Raw genomic sequence first — 13,438 nt, 5'->3', positions numbered from 1 at the left:
TGTACTAGAGCTCCAGTTTCGTAGAGCAGTCATTTTGACAATATTGATTCTTTCAGACCATGAGCATGGAATATGTTTCCATTTACAAAAGTTTCCTACTTTGTATTTCTTACGTGATTTAAAGTTTTCATTATATACATATAATGGGATTTCTGGTGAGTAAGGTTTGTAAGTCCTCTCTTAAGTTTTGATAGAACTCACTGGAAATCCCACCTGGAGCAGGATTTTTGTTCTTAGGGAGGTTCTTTATTAATATTTTGATTTCCTTGCTTGTGTTTGTCCTGTCCAAGATTTCTACTTCCTTTTTATTCAATTTTTGAATGAGTACTTATTCTAAGAATCTATTCATTCCTTCTAGGTTGTCCATCTTAACAATGTTATCTTCATTGTAATGTCTCATAGTATTTTGAATTTCTGAGAAATCCCCCTTCATCTCCAATATTTGGATATTTTCTCTTTTTTCACTCATGAGTTTACCTAAAGATTTATCTATCTTATTTATTCTTTCAAAGAACCAGCTTCTGACTTTATTGATTGTATTGAATTATTTTTTTAATTTTTAATATTTTATTTTAATTTTTGTAGGAGTATTGCTATTTATTCAGCCATTGATTAGGCTGATTGAATTGGGCATGAACCCCACCTTACTTTTTTTCCCTTTTTTATAATTTTATTTATTGAATCACCACGAGAGCAGTTACAAAGCTTTTGGGTTTAAGTCTCAGTCACACAATGAAACACCGATCCCTTCACCAGTGCCCATTTTATGTCACTAAAAGCCCTAGTATATGCCTCATCCCACACCCTACCCCTACCTGTGGGGCAGATGATTTCCACATTACTCTCTCTACTTTGATTACATTCAATATTTTGACACCAGACCCACCATTATTATTTGGGTTTCTACCCCAACACTCAGATCTGCCGAAAAGGCAACAGTAGACAATTTGTTTCCTATTGCTGGTTATGAATAACATCTGATGTCCCGTGGCCGCAGTAGTGGTCACGCAATTTTGGAATTCCGAAATTTTAACAATTAAATCTAGAGAGATTTCTGCCAAAACCTGCTGGGTTCCAAGATTTGTTCCTGAGTCTCTTGGATCATGGCTGTTAAGCAGCTTGATCAGGAGCCAGAAAGGCCGTTTGTGGGGACAACTAGGGGTCTCCTTGAGGCGGGGAGGAAAGGGTTGACTCCACCCCCATCCCATGAGGCCCCATGTGTCTCATCAATGCGGGTCCAATCTTGACTGTCCAATGACCTCTGGAGGATGGTGGCCACCAAGCCACCCAGGTGGAGCAAGTGGAGGGACAATACCCTTTCCCCCTTGGGATGGCCTGTCACTGGTAAACTACTGCAGAGACCAGAAGCATTTCACCAAAAGTCGCTGGGTTCCAAGATTTGTTTCTAAGTCTCTGGGATCATGGCCATTAAGCAGCTTGATCAGGAGCCAGAGAGGTCGTTCATGGGTGGTGACTCAGGGTCTCGTTGGGGTGGGGAGAAAAGGGCCGGCTCCACCCCCATCTCGTGAGGCCCCATGTGTCTCATTACTGGGTGCCCAAACCTGACTGTCCAATGGCCTCTGGAAGATGGTGGCCACTGAGTCACCAAGGGGGAGCAGGCAGAGGGACAACACCCTTTCCTCCCTGGGGTGGTCCTGCGCCAGTAACCCATTGCAGGGACCGGATACATCTCTGCCAAAGCTGCTGGGTTCTGAGATTTGTCTCTGAATCTCTGGGATCATGGTTGTTAAGCAGTTCGATCAGGAACCAGAGAGGCCATGTCTCCAATTATATAGCTGAGCCGGAGGTGGTTTGTGGGTGTGTCTCCCACATACCTAACTTTTGGCCATTTACTTTCTTGGTAAACTTTGCCCCAAGTTTTTGGGATCTGGCCAAAGGCACAGCAGCAATTTTGGGGTACCTGGAAATCTGAAGGTGCCATCAGGCTGCTGATGCACTTGCCTCACAGGTACAGTGAATTCTTGGTTTCTATGTTATTGATTTATGATCTAGTTTTTTTCCCTTCTTTATACTACTTTTTGTGTGTTTTTGTTTTTCTTTCACCAGATTTTTGAGATGTGTGTCTAGGTTGTTGATTTGAGCTTACCCTACTTTCTTAATATAGGCCTACATTGCCCTAAAGTTTTGAGGAATCCTTTCATTTCCTCCTTGATTTTCTCTTTCATCCATTTGTTATTTTGCTGTGGTTTGTTCAGCTTTCAAATGTTGGAAGTTTTCTCCATCTTCTTTTTATGCTGAATTTCTACTGTCGTGTACTGTGGTCTGAGAGGGTACTTTATGTAGTTTTTATTTCATAAATTTATGCATGCTTGAGTTATGTTCTCATGTGTGATTCATCCTGAAAAATGTTTCATGTGCTCTAGAGAGACATATGACTCCAACTTTTGGGGGTTGGATGGCCCTACATATTTCCATTAATCCCATTTCTAGCATCTCACTTAGGGATCTTGTATCTTTGCTGAAATTTCATCTGGTTGGTCTGTGGGTCTTACTAAAGGTGAAAACAGAGTGTTGAAGTCTCCCATTACTGTTGTATTTCCATCAATGTGCTTCTTTATATTTGTGATTAGAAACTTTGTAAACTTTGCTGATTCTTAAATTGGTGCATAAATGTTAATAAGAGTTAGTACCTTAAGCTGTTGTCCCCTTAACCAATAAGTAGTGTCCACCCATGTCTCTACTTAGTTTAGGTCGGATGCTAGTTGGTCTAATGGAAGAATGGCTGTCCTAGCATTTTTTTCTTAATCTACTGTTGGCTTGCATGGTTGTTTTTCATTCTTTAACTCTGAGCCTGTACCCTGTGAGTTGTGGTATGTTTATTGTAGGCAGCAAACAGAGGGTTTTTTTTCCTGCTCCATCTGGCTACTCTCTGCCTTTTGATGGGAGTTCACCGACATTTAGAAAGATTATTGATATAAAGGGATGTGCTACCATTGTGTGTGCGTGTGGGTGGGCAGGGGTTAGTTATTTTTGCAAGTGGCCATTTGTGTTTTGTAAGAACAGATTTCAGCAGCCTTTGTGGACAGTCCCACATGTGCTTTTATTTTAGGAGTGTGGATGGGCCACAACAGGCAGTGCCCAGGGTCATTCCTGGCAGTGCTTGGACACCATAGGCAGTAGGTCTGCATTGCCCTAAATTCAGGGGCTGAACCAGTGTTGGCCTTCCCCTCAGGGAAGTGCCTTAACCCCTTTAGTAAGTTTCTCTCAAGTCTCTCCATCACATTCTTGAAGAAGGTATCTTTGGGTTAGCTCAGTAACCACTAATCCCAATTTAAGGTAAGGAAAAGTGGTATGTGGAATAGGCTTCACCCTGGAGTTAGGACCAGTCACACTGCAAACCAAGACTTGGTAAAAGCCTTTCAGCTACCCCAGGTGGTGGTGATGGTGGTGGTGGGGAGGCAGGGGGTGGGGGGAGGTATGTGGGTGTCTTATGAAAATTTCTCTTTGGACACTTGGTAGAGAATATTTACTTGTTCCAAGCATTATGCTTTTTCTTTAAACACCTTTTAATGTTACCTATTTAATTACTCTTTATCTTCATTGATTCCTAGATGGAAAAACTGAGATTAAAGTTCATACAGCTAGTGGAGTTTAAGAGGTAATATAGTGGTTAGGACACTTGCCTTGGATGCAGCTCACCCTGGGTTCAATCCCTGGCATCCCATATAATCCTTCAAGCACTGCTGGGAGTGATCCCAGAGTGCAGAGCCCAGAGTAAGCCCTGAACATCACTGGGTATGGCCCCCAAATGAACAAACAAATAAAGTTCATCCAGCTAGGATTTGGAGATATAACAAGGTTGAAGCCACTTGCCTTGCATGTGGCCTACCCTGTTTTGATCCTCGGTATCATATGACCCCTCAGTAGTCTGAGAACACTCCTCCTGCTGTCAAAGAGCTGGGTTTAACCCCCAGCAGTACGAGGTGTGCCCTATGCCTTCTCCCTCAAAAGAAAAGTTTATTCGGTTAGTAGGCAACCATGATCAAGAACTGGGTTCCCGTACATGAGGGCAAAACTGCAGCTCCTTGCTAGTCCGTCTGAGGTTGCAAAGCCGTAGACTCATCTTCAAACAGAATTCAACCAAATTGTGTTAGCTTTGGGAGTTTTTCAATTGGTCAGGAATAGGAAAGTGAAGAGTTTTGTTTCTGATAAACAGGTGATGACTCTGTATTCTATCAGGCTAGACGAGTCCATTGACTAAAATTCTGCCCTATCCATATGTGCTTTGGGGGTCTGTATGTTGATAATCTTTTAGAGAGGGTGGTTTGCAAAGAAGCATGTGCTTTTTTATAAGCAATGGGGCAAATATGCATTTCCTATGAATATGCTAATCAAAATGTTCTATAGGGGGGCTGAAAAGATAATATAGCAGCTACTGTGCTTGGCTTCCACATGCTGACCCTATTTCGACATCCAGCATCTCATATGGTCCTCTGAGCCCTGCCAGGACTAAGCCCTGAGCACAGAAACAGGAGTGTGCCGTGAAAACTTCCTGTTGTTGAGCAAAAACAAATAAAATGTTCTGTACAACATGCTAGAAAGCACCATACAGTGCTAATTGCCATAATGAAATGGAAAACAGGTGTGTGTATGTGTGTGTGTGTGTGTGTGTGTGTGTGTGTGTGTGTGTTGGGGGTAGGGAGAATATCCTATTCACAAAGTGTCTAACAATTATTCTGGGTATTAGATTAGTTTCACCCCTGGTACCGGAGCAACACCTTGACTGTCACAGCTCATTTCTGTCCTTGTTCTGTGGCCACCCTATCATTTTTACTTGAGAAGATTCTTTCTTTAGGACTGAGGCTTATATCCAAATAATGAAAACAAACACTTACGAATAAGGGCCAGTCTAAACAATACATCAGTTGGTGCAGGGCTAGCATGTCTATCATCGTAAACAAGAAAATGATGCCGATCTCCAGAATTGTGATCACAATATAGGATTCAGGGGCTTCAGAAATGATGAAGAAGATGGCAGCTCCTATAGTTAAAAACTGTGATAAAAATAACAGTGTTTTTAGTGCATACAGGTATTTTTCTTTAACGCATTAATTATATGATTAGACCATCATTGCATGCGTTGTTTTGCATGTGCATGTTCACACACATAAAAACACACACAAGTTGATTTCTTGTATATTTCCAGCAGGGAGGGGATTGTTGGGGCCATACCTGATAGTGCCCAGGGTATACTCGATGATTTATGCTCAGGGCTTACTTATGGTAGTGCTCAAGGGCTGTATATAATGCTGGGAATTGAATCTGGGTATAACACATGTAAGGCAAGTGTCTTAGTCCCCATACTATCTCTCCAGCACAATTTCTTACATCTTATAGAAGCCAAATGATGCATATGAAACTAATAAAAATGTACACACTAGAGAAAACTTTTAAGAAATGAAGTCGTTTCCCTCTACTCCTTGGATCCAACCGTCACCCTTTTCCTTAAAAGTAAACATTGTTATTAATTTACAATTCTTGTCATAGAGAAATATGTATACACTAGTAGAGTGAAATTTATATATATATATATTGACTAATAGAGTGATATATACTATCTGTATATACTAGTATATATATATACATACTAGATAGTATATACTAGTATATATGAGAGTATACTAGTATATACTAGTATACTCTCTCTCTCTCTATATATATATATATATCATGATCATGATCACGATCACAACCATCCTGTTGTTCGCCGATTGCCTCGAGCAGGCCCCAGTAACGTCTCCTTCGTCCTAGCCCTGAGATTTTTTTAAAAGTGCCATATTAAAGGCTTTTTCAGGGTTAGAAGAATGAGAACCATCATTGTTACTGGTATTTGGCATATTTGGTACACCACGGGGAGTTTGCCAGACTCTGTCATGTGGGCAGGTTACATTCGGTAGCCTGCCATTTTGTCCAAAGTAAGAATGTGATACTAAGATGTCGCGCAGCCACGAATGCGGCCACACGCTTCCGGGAGCTGGGTTTTATAGTCTCTGGGTCTTGGCCGTTGATGGGATTACACGGCGCCAGGGGGCTGTGTAATCCCGTGTAGCAGTCATATACTAAGACAAAACAAAATCAAAAAAGATAAAACTGAAGCTAGTAGTGGGAAAGAAGTGTTGAAATTCAGCACATACATAATCTTCATGCCGATCCCGGAGAAGCTGGCGGGAGCCCCGGGGAGAGTTCTCATATATATATATATATATATATATATATATATATATATATATATACACATATCTCATTATAGAGCAAGATATTTAAAGCAACTACTGATGCTCAAACACCACTTATTAGGACATAGTGAACTGATGTTTAAAGTTAACATATATTAAATCCTCAGAAGTATTCAGATCGAATCTGACACCCATCATCTGCAGCGCACCTTTTCCGGCCTGCTCTTCTCTGGGAAAGGGTTCTTGAGCCGAGCATGTGGCTCAGTGGGTGAGTCTTGCATGTGTGACACTCTGGATCTGTTTACTGATGATGTCAGTGGGGCCTTGGGAGCCACCAACATCACCAGCACCACATAGTTCCCTGGGCACTGCCGCAACTGACCCCCAAGCAAGAGCCTGCCAGTTTGCAGCCCTGCCAGTGTGTTGCCAGTCACTCTTTCTCTTTGGGGCCAGTGTTCAGCCACACCAAGCAGTGCTCAGGGGTCACTCCTGGTTCTGTGCTTACAGCTCATTCTTAGTGGTGCTGGGGATGGAACCAGGTTTGGCTGCGTGTGATGGCTCTCCAGCCCCAGTCAAACTCTTTTCTTCTTTTTAAGGTACACCTGGCTTCATTGGGGCTTACTCCTGGCTCTGTGGTCAGGGATCACTCCTTTAAGACTTGGACACCAAATGGGTGGTGGGATCACCCCAGGTTGGCTGCATGCAAGGCACGTACCTTACTCATTGTTCTGTCCTCTAACCCTAAAACTCTATCTTGACCTGTTATCATGTCTCTTGATGGAGTTTTCAAAAAGTGGCAGTGATGGGACCTTCGAAGTTTACCTTTTAATACCATTCTCACTTGTTTATGTCTCACATTTTTCCTGCTCAAAATCCCAGAACAATATCTGTAAATATTTTAATTTGAGCTGTTATATTTCATTTATATTTCGGAAAGATTTCACAATTTTCTCCTAACTCTTGTGGCCAAAAATCGGCATTACCAACACAGAGAGGAACTGAGGATTTGTAGTCAGCTATAAAATAAAATATCTCTAACTTTAGGCTTGGTGGATTCCTGCAGGTCTCCTGCTTCTTACATAACAGCGCCCCCAGGTGGCAGCAAGAGATTTCCCCACCCCCCACCCCACCCTGCCCTAATCGCAATTAGCCTGTGAAGACCTGAGTTACATGGTTCCCAAAACAAGACACCTGAGGATGGCTTTGCCTCATGCATCTCTTCACATGGTTTCTGTCTCAGCAATCTTTTTTTTTCTTTTTGGGTTACACCCGGCGATGCACAGGAGTTACTCCTGGTTCATGCACTCAGGAATTACTCCTGGCAGTGCTCAGGGGACCATATCGGATGCTGGGAATTGAACACCTAGGTCAGCTGTGTGCAAGGCAAACACCCTACCTGCTGTGCTATTGTTCCAGCCCCTGTAACAGCAATCTTAATATCTTGAGTTTGAAGTATGTATTTTCTAGGGCCAGGAATAGGGCTTAAGTGGTAGAGCACATGTCTAGCATGTGGGGGAGGGTGAGAAGGGGGAGGCACACCTACTGATGCTCTGCAGGAATTACTCCTAGCTGTGCTCAGGGAACCATATGGGATGCTGGGGTCAGCCACATCAAGACAAGTGCCCTACCTTCTGTGCTATCTCTCCCACCCAATGTCTACCATGTGAGGCCCACGTTCAATCCTCTGCACTGCAGTGTATACCCAAGTCTCCTAAAACCACTATTACAATTGCATATCCTGGGTCAGAGAGATCCGTCAACAGGGTGAAGACATGTATTGCATGCATTCAGGAGGCTTACAGGGCTTGTTCTGAGCACCAGGACATATTCCAAGCACAGAGCCTAAGTTGCTGCTCTGTATTGTGTCATGTGGCCTCCTACTACCCAAATAGAAGCATCTCCTTTGCTTACTGCTACAGTAGTATACAAAATACATCTTTCTTTATTCAGCCTGGATGTTGGATATTATCAGTCATTGTTATGGTTCTGAGATGCAAGTCAGCATCATAGTGCATGTCTTTCCATCTGCATTCTTTTTTTTTGTAGGAGTACTGCTATTTATTCAGCCACTGATTAGCTGATTGAATTGGACATGAACTCCACCTTAATTTTTTAATTTTTATTTTTATATTTATTTATTGAATCACTGTGGGAAAAGTTACTAAGCTTTCAGGTTTAAGTCTCAGTCATACAATGATCAAACACCTTTCCCTTCACCAGTACTCATTTGTCACCACCAAGAACCCCAGTATACCCCCCTCCCACTCCTCCAAATGCTTGTGAGGCAGATGATTTCTACTTAACTCTTCTCTACATTGATTACATTCATTATTTTGACAGAAGATGCACCATTATTGTTTAGAATTTCCCCCCAAACAATCAGAATTGCTGAAAAGGCTTTGTGAAATATTTTGTGTTCTATAGCTGGTTATGAGAATCATATAATGTCACACGGCCGCGATTTTGGATTTCTGCTAAGAGCCAGATAATTATGAGATTGGTTTCTGTGTGTCTGGTGTTATGGCCGTAACTCGTGACTCGGTAGGGCATGAAGGATGTGCCGGTACCGCCCCCCTTCCCATGAGACTGCAGTTGCCCCGTCACTGTCGGCTCATACCTGGCTTTCCTATAAGCTCTGAGGCTGTGGCCACCTTGCTGCCAGGGGGGAAAAAGGCGGAAGGGAGCAGCACCCTTTCCCTCCTGGGGAGGCATGGCACCATAGTTTAATGCATGGTCCATTCACTTTTCTTCTGCAAGCTGCTGGGCTCTGGACTAAGTCCTTTTGCCTCTGGAGCCATGGCCGTGCCAGAGAGCAGCTTGTGGGGGGCAACTCATGACCTCGGTAGGGTGTGAAGGATGAGCCAGTACTGCCCTCCTTCCCATGAGACTGCAGTTGCCTCATCACCGCTGGCTCGTACCTGGTTTTCCAATAAGCTCTGAGGTGGCAGCTACCTTGCTGCCAGGGGGTAAAAGGTGGAAGGGAGCAACACCCTTTCTCTCCCGGGGAGGCATGGCGCCATAGTTTAACGCATGGTCCATTCACTTTTCTGCCGCAAGCTTCTGGGTTCTGGATTAAGTTCTTTTGCCTCTGGAGCTATGGCCATGCCAGAGAGCCGCTTGTGGGGGGCAACTCGTGACCTTGGTAGGGCATGAAGGACGAGCCGGTACTGCTGTCCTTCCCATGAGACTGCAGTTGCCCTGTCACTGCCGGCTCATATCTGGCTTTCCAATAAACTCTGAGCCAGCGGCCACCTTGTATGCAGTCCAAGAGCATTTCTGCCAAAAGCCGCTGGGTTTCAAGATTTGTTTCTGAGTCTCCGGTATCATGGTTATTAATTAGCTTGATCAGGAGCCAGAGAGGCCGTTTGTAGGCAGCGACTCAGGGTCTCGTTGGGATGGGGATAAAGAGTCGGCTCCACCCCCATGTGGTGAGGCCCCATATGTCTCATCATTGCAGGCCCAAACCTGACTGTCCAGTGGCCTCTGGAGGATGGCGGTCACCAGGCCACCAGGGGGAACAGGCCAAGGCATGAAACCTATTCCCACCTGGAGTGGCCCAGTGCCAGTAAACTACTACAGGAACAGGATGCTTTTCTGCCAAAAGCCTTTGGGTTCCGAGATTCTGAGATTCTGGGATCATGGCCATTGAGCAGTTCGATCAGGAACCAGAGAGGCCTTGCCTCCAATTATATAGCTGAGCCGGAGGTGGTTTGTGGGTGTGTCTCCCACATACCTAACTTTTGGCCGTTTACTTTCTTGGTAAACTCTGCCCCAAGTTTTTGGGGTCTGGCCAAAGGCACAGCAGCAATTTTGGGGTATCTGAAAGTCTGACATTGCCATCAGGATGCTGATGCACTCGCCTCACAGGTACAGACTGACCTGCTGGCAGCACCATACCCCCTGCCATCTGCATTCTTAATGTTTATTGCAGCACTCTTCACAAAAGACAAAAATCTGGAAATAACACCAAATGCGTCCAAACAGATGAATGAATAAAGAAATTATGGTTCATCTATCGAATGGAATACTATGCAGCCACTAGGGAAAAACGGAAGTCATAAAATTTACTGATACATGGAAGACATGGAGAGTATCATGCTGAGTGAAATGAGTCAGAGAGAGAATGCAGACATAGAATGATTGCATTCACTTACAGGATATAAAGAAACACAGTAGGAGAATAAGACCCAAAGACAATATAAATGAAGGGAGGACTGGTCCTTTCTATAAAGTTTGCCACATAGGGAGAAGACAGAACAGAGAAACAAACACTATGATAATGACAGTGGGAAGTGATCACTCTGGAGAAAAACTGGATGCTAAAAAGACGTAAAGTGATATCCATCAGTAACAGTATTACTACTATTTTTTTCTTTTTTGGTCACACTCAGCGATGCTCAGGGGTTACTTTTGACTCTGCACTCAGGAATTACTACTGGTGTTGCTCGGGGGGCCATATGGGATACCGGGGATTGAACCTGGGTCGGCTGTGTGCAAGGCAAACGCCCTCCCTGCTTTACTATAACTCTGTCCCAGTAACAGTATTGTAAACCACAGTGCCTAAAGAGAAAAAAGAGGCAGACTGGAGGGCGAGAGAGAAACTGGGGACATTGGTGGAGGGAAGTGGACACTAGTGAAAGATAGGTGCTCCAACACTGTATGATTGAAACTCAATCATGAGCAACTTTGTATCTCAGGGTGATTCAATAATTTTTCTTATAAAGTGCATGTCTTTGGTGTAGGAGACCTGAGTTCCATCCCTGGCACTGCAGGAAATAAAATATCCCCACATTGGGGATATTTGGAAGAGGGAGATAGCTCAAAGGTCTAGGGCTATGCTTTTCAAGCAGTAGACACCAACACCCCATGGTCCCCAGTGCACCAGCCTGGGACTAGCCCACACAATACTAGGTGTACTTCCCAAACAATAAACAAAACAAACCACATTCTCCTTAAAACAAAAACTTTAGGTACAAAGAGTAATATAGGGGTTAAGGCACTTGCCTTGCATCCAGTTGACCCTATTAGAAACTCCAGAACCTCATTTGGGCTCCTGAGAACATACAGGGGTCATGCCAGAGCAAGATCCAGAAATAGCCCCTGAGCATCACCAGGTGTGGCCCAAAGGCACCAACAACAGATGCTAACTAAAATACAGTGACACCAAAGCATGGAGGAAAGGAGAGTTTTATTTTTCAGTGTCAAAGGCTGAGAGAAAAGCAAGCTGATAAAGAGTTCTGATTAGTTGCTTCTCTGCCCTTCTATTATAAACTCCAGTTTATAAACTTATCATCTAGTTCTTACTCTGGAGAACCTGGCAGGCTACCAAAAGTATCCTGCCCACACAGCAGAGTCTGGCAAACTCCCCGTGGCGTATTCAATGTGCCCAAAACCAGTAACAATGATGGGTCTCATTCTCCTGACCCTGAAAGAGCCTCTAATGTGGCACTTTTTTTTTCCCTTTATTTTATTTTTTTTTTTAAGTTGTAGATTTACAATTTTTTGTGCTTTGGTTTCAATTATACAATGATCAGATACCCATCCCTCCACCAGTGCCCATTTTCCACCACCATGGATAATATTCCTCCCACCCCCATCCCCCCATCCCCCCTGTCTCTGTGGCAGGGCAATCCCCTGTGTTCTCTCTCTCCTTTTGGGTGTTGTGGTCTGCAAAAGAGGTATTGAGTGGCAAACATGTTCAGTCCATAGTCTACGTTCGACATGCATCTCCCCTCCTGGGAGGATCCTCCAAACATCCTTTATTTGGTGCTCCCTTCTCTATCTGAACTGCCCTTTCCTCTAGGATACCCAACTGGCCTCTAAGTTATGGAGTAATCCTCCTGGTGCTGATCTCAGCTATTCTTGGGTATTAATCTCATACTTTGTTACTTTATATCCCCCAGATGAATGCAATCTTTCTATGTCTATCCCTCTCTTTCTGACTCATTTCGCTTAGCATGATACTTTCCATATTGTACCACTTGTATGTAAATTTCATGACTTCATCTTTTCTAAGAGCTACATAGTACTCCATTGTGTAGATGTACCAAAGTTTCTTTAACCAGTCATCTGTTCTTGGGCATTCAGGTTTCTTCCAGTTTTAATGTGGCACTTTTTAAAATCTCAGGGCTAGGATGGAGACGTTACTGGGGCCTGCTTGAGGCAGTGGAGGAACAAAAGGAAGACAGTGATACAGTTTATAAATATTTGCAACTGTACATTATTCTTGGTGGAGAATAAAAAAAAGTGTGACAATTAAAGTGAAAAAAAATTTCATTTTAATTGTCACAAGTAAAGCATCTGTTGTTGGTGCCTTTGGGCACTAAAACTCAAGAAGAAAGTGTGTCTTCCCTTGATTTCTAATGAATATTTATGTCGTGTTTGGGTAACACCAGTGGTTATCAGGGATTACGCCCAGCTCAGTGCTGTGGTGCTGAAGGGGAGGTCAGCTGCTTCCATGCTGAGAGAGTATGGTGGGGATCAACCCTGGGCCTCCTGCAGTGCCAAGCAGGTGCTTGTCCTTTGAGCTGTCTCCTGGTTTCCTTTCTAGTGTTTTTGTTGTTGTTGTTGCTGTTGTTTTCTTTTTGGGTCACACCAGCAACGCACAAGGGTTACTCCTGGTTCTGCATTCAGGAATTACTGGTGGTGCTCAGGGGACCATATGGGATGCTGGGAATCAAACCAGGGTCAGCCGCGTGCAAGAAAAACTCCCTACCCGCTATGCTATCGCTCCAGCCCCCTCTAGTGTTTTTATAAGTATCTCCCAGTAGAATACTGGTGTTTTTTGCATACAGATCTTTCTAATATATTTTACTTAATCTTAGATATTTTATTATTTTGATGACTAAGGAGAAATTTCTTCTATTCTAAATGCTTGCTTAATGATAAGAAAATTTTTAATTTATTTAACTCAAGAATCACTGTCTTGTCTCTGTTGTTCATCAATTTGCTCGAGTGGGCCCAGTAACATTGTGAGACTTGTTACTTGTTACTATGTTTGGCATATCGAATACCTCATGGTAGCTTGCCAAGCTTTGCCACGGATGAGATCTTCTCAGTAGCTTTGCCAGGCTCTCTGAGAGGGGCAGAGGAATCAAACTCGGGTCGGCTGTGTCGGCCTCATGCAAGGCAGATGCCCTACCCGCTGTGCTATCGCTCCAGCCCAACTCAAGAATAAGTCACCTAATTAAATTTCCCTTGGAAATTGTATCCCAAATGATTTTTCATTTTGTAGATCTATG

The sequence above is a fragment of the Sorex fumeus genome, unplaced genomic scaffold (assembly GCF_029834395.1).
Source record: "Sorex fumeus unplaced genomic scaffold, SorFum_2.1 ptg000122l, whole genome shotgun sequence".
Lineage (NCBI taxonomy): Eukaryota > Metazoa > Chordata > Mammalia > Eulipotyphla > Soricidae > Sorex > Sorex fumeus.
The sequence above is the reverse complement of the archived record's forward strand: the minus strand, read 5'-3'. Positions refer to the sequence as shown.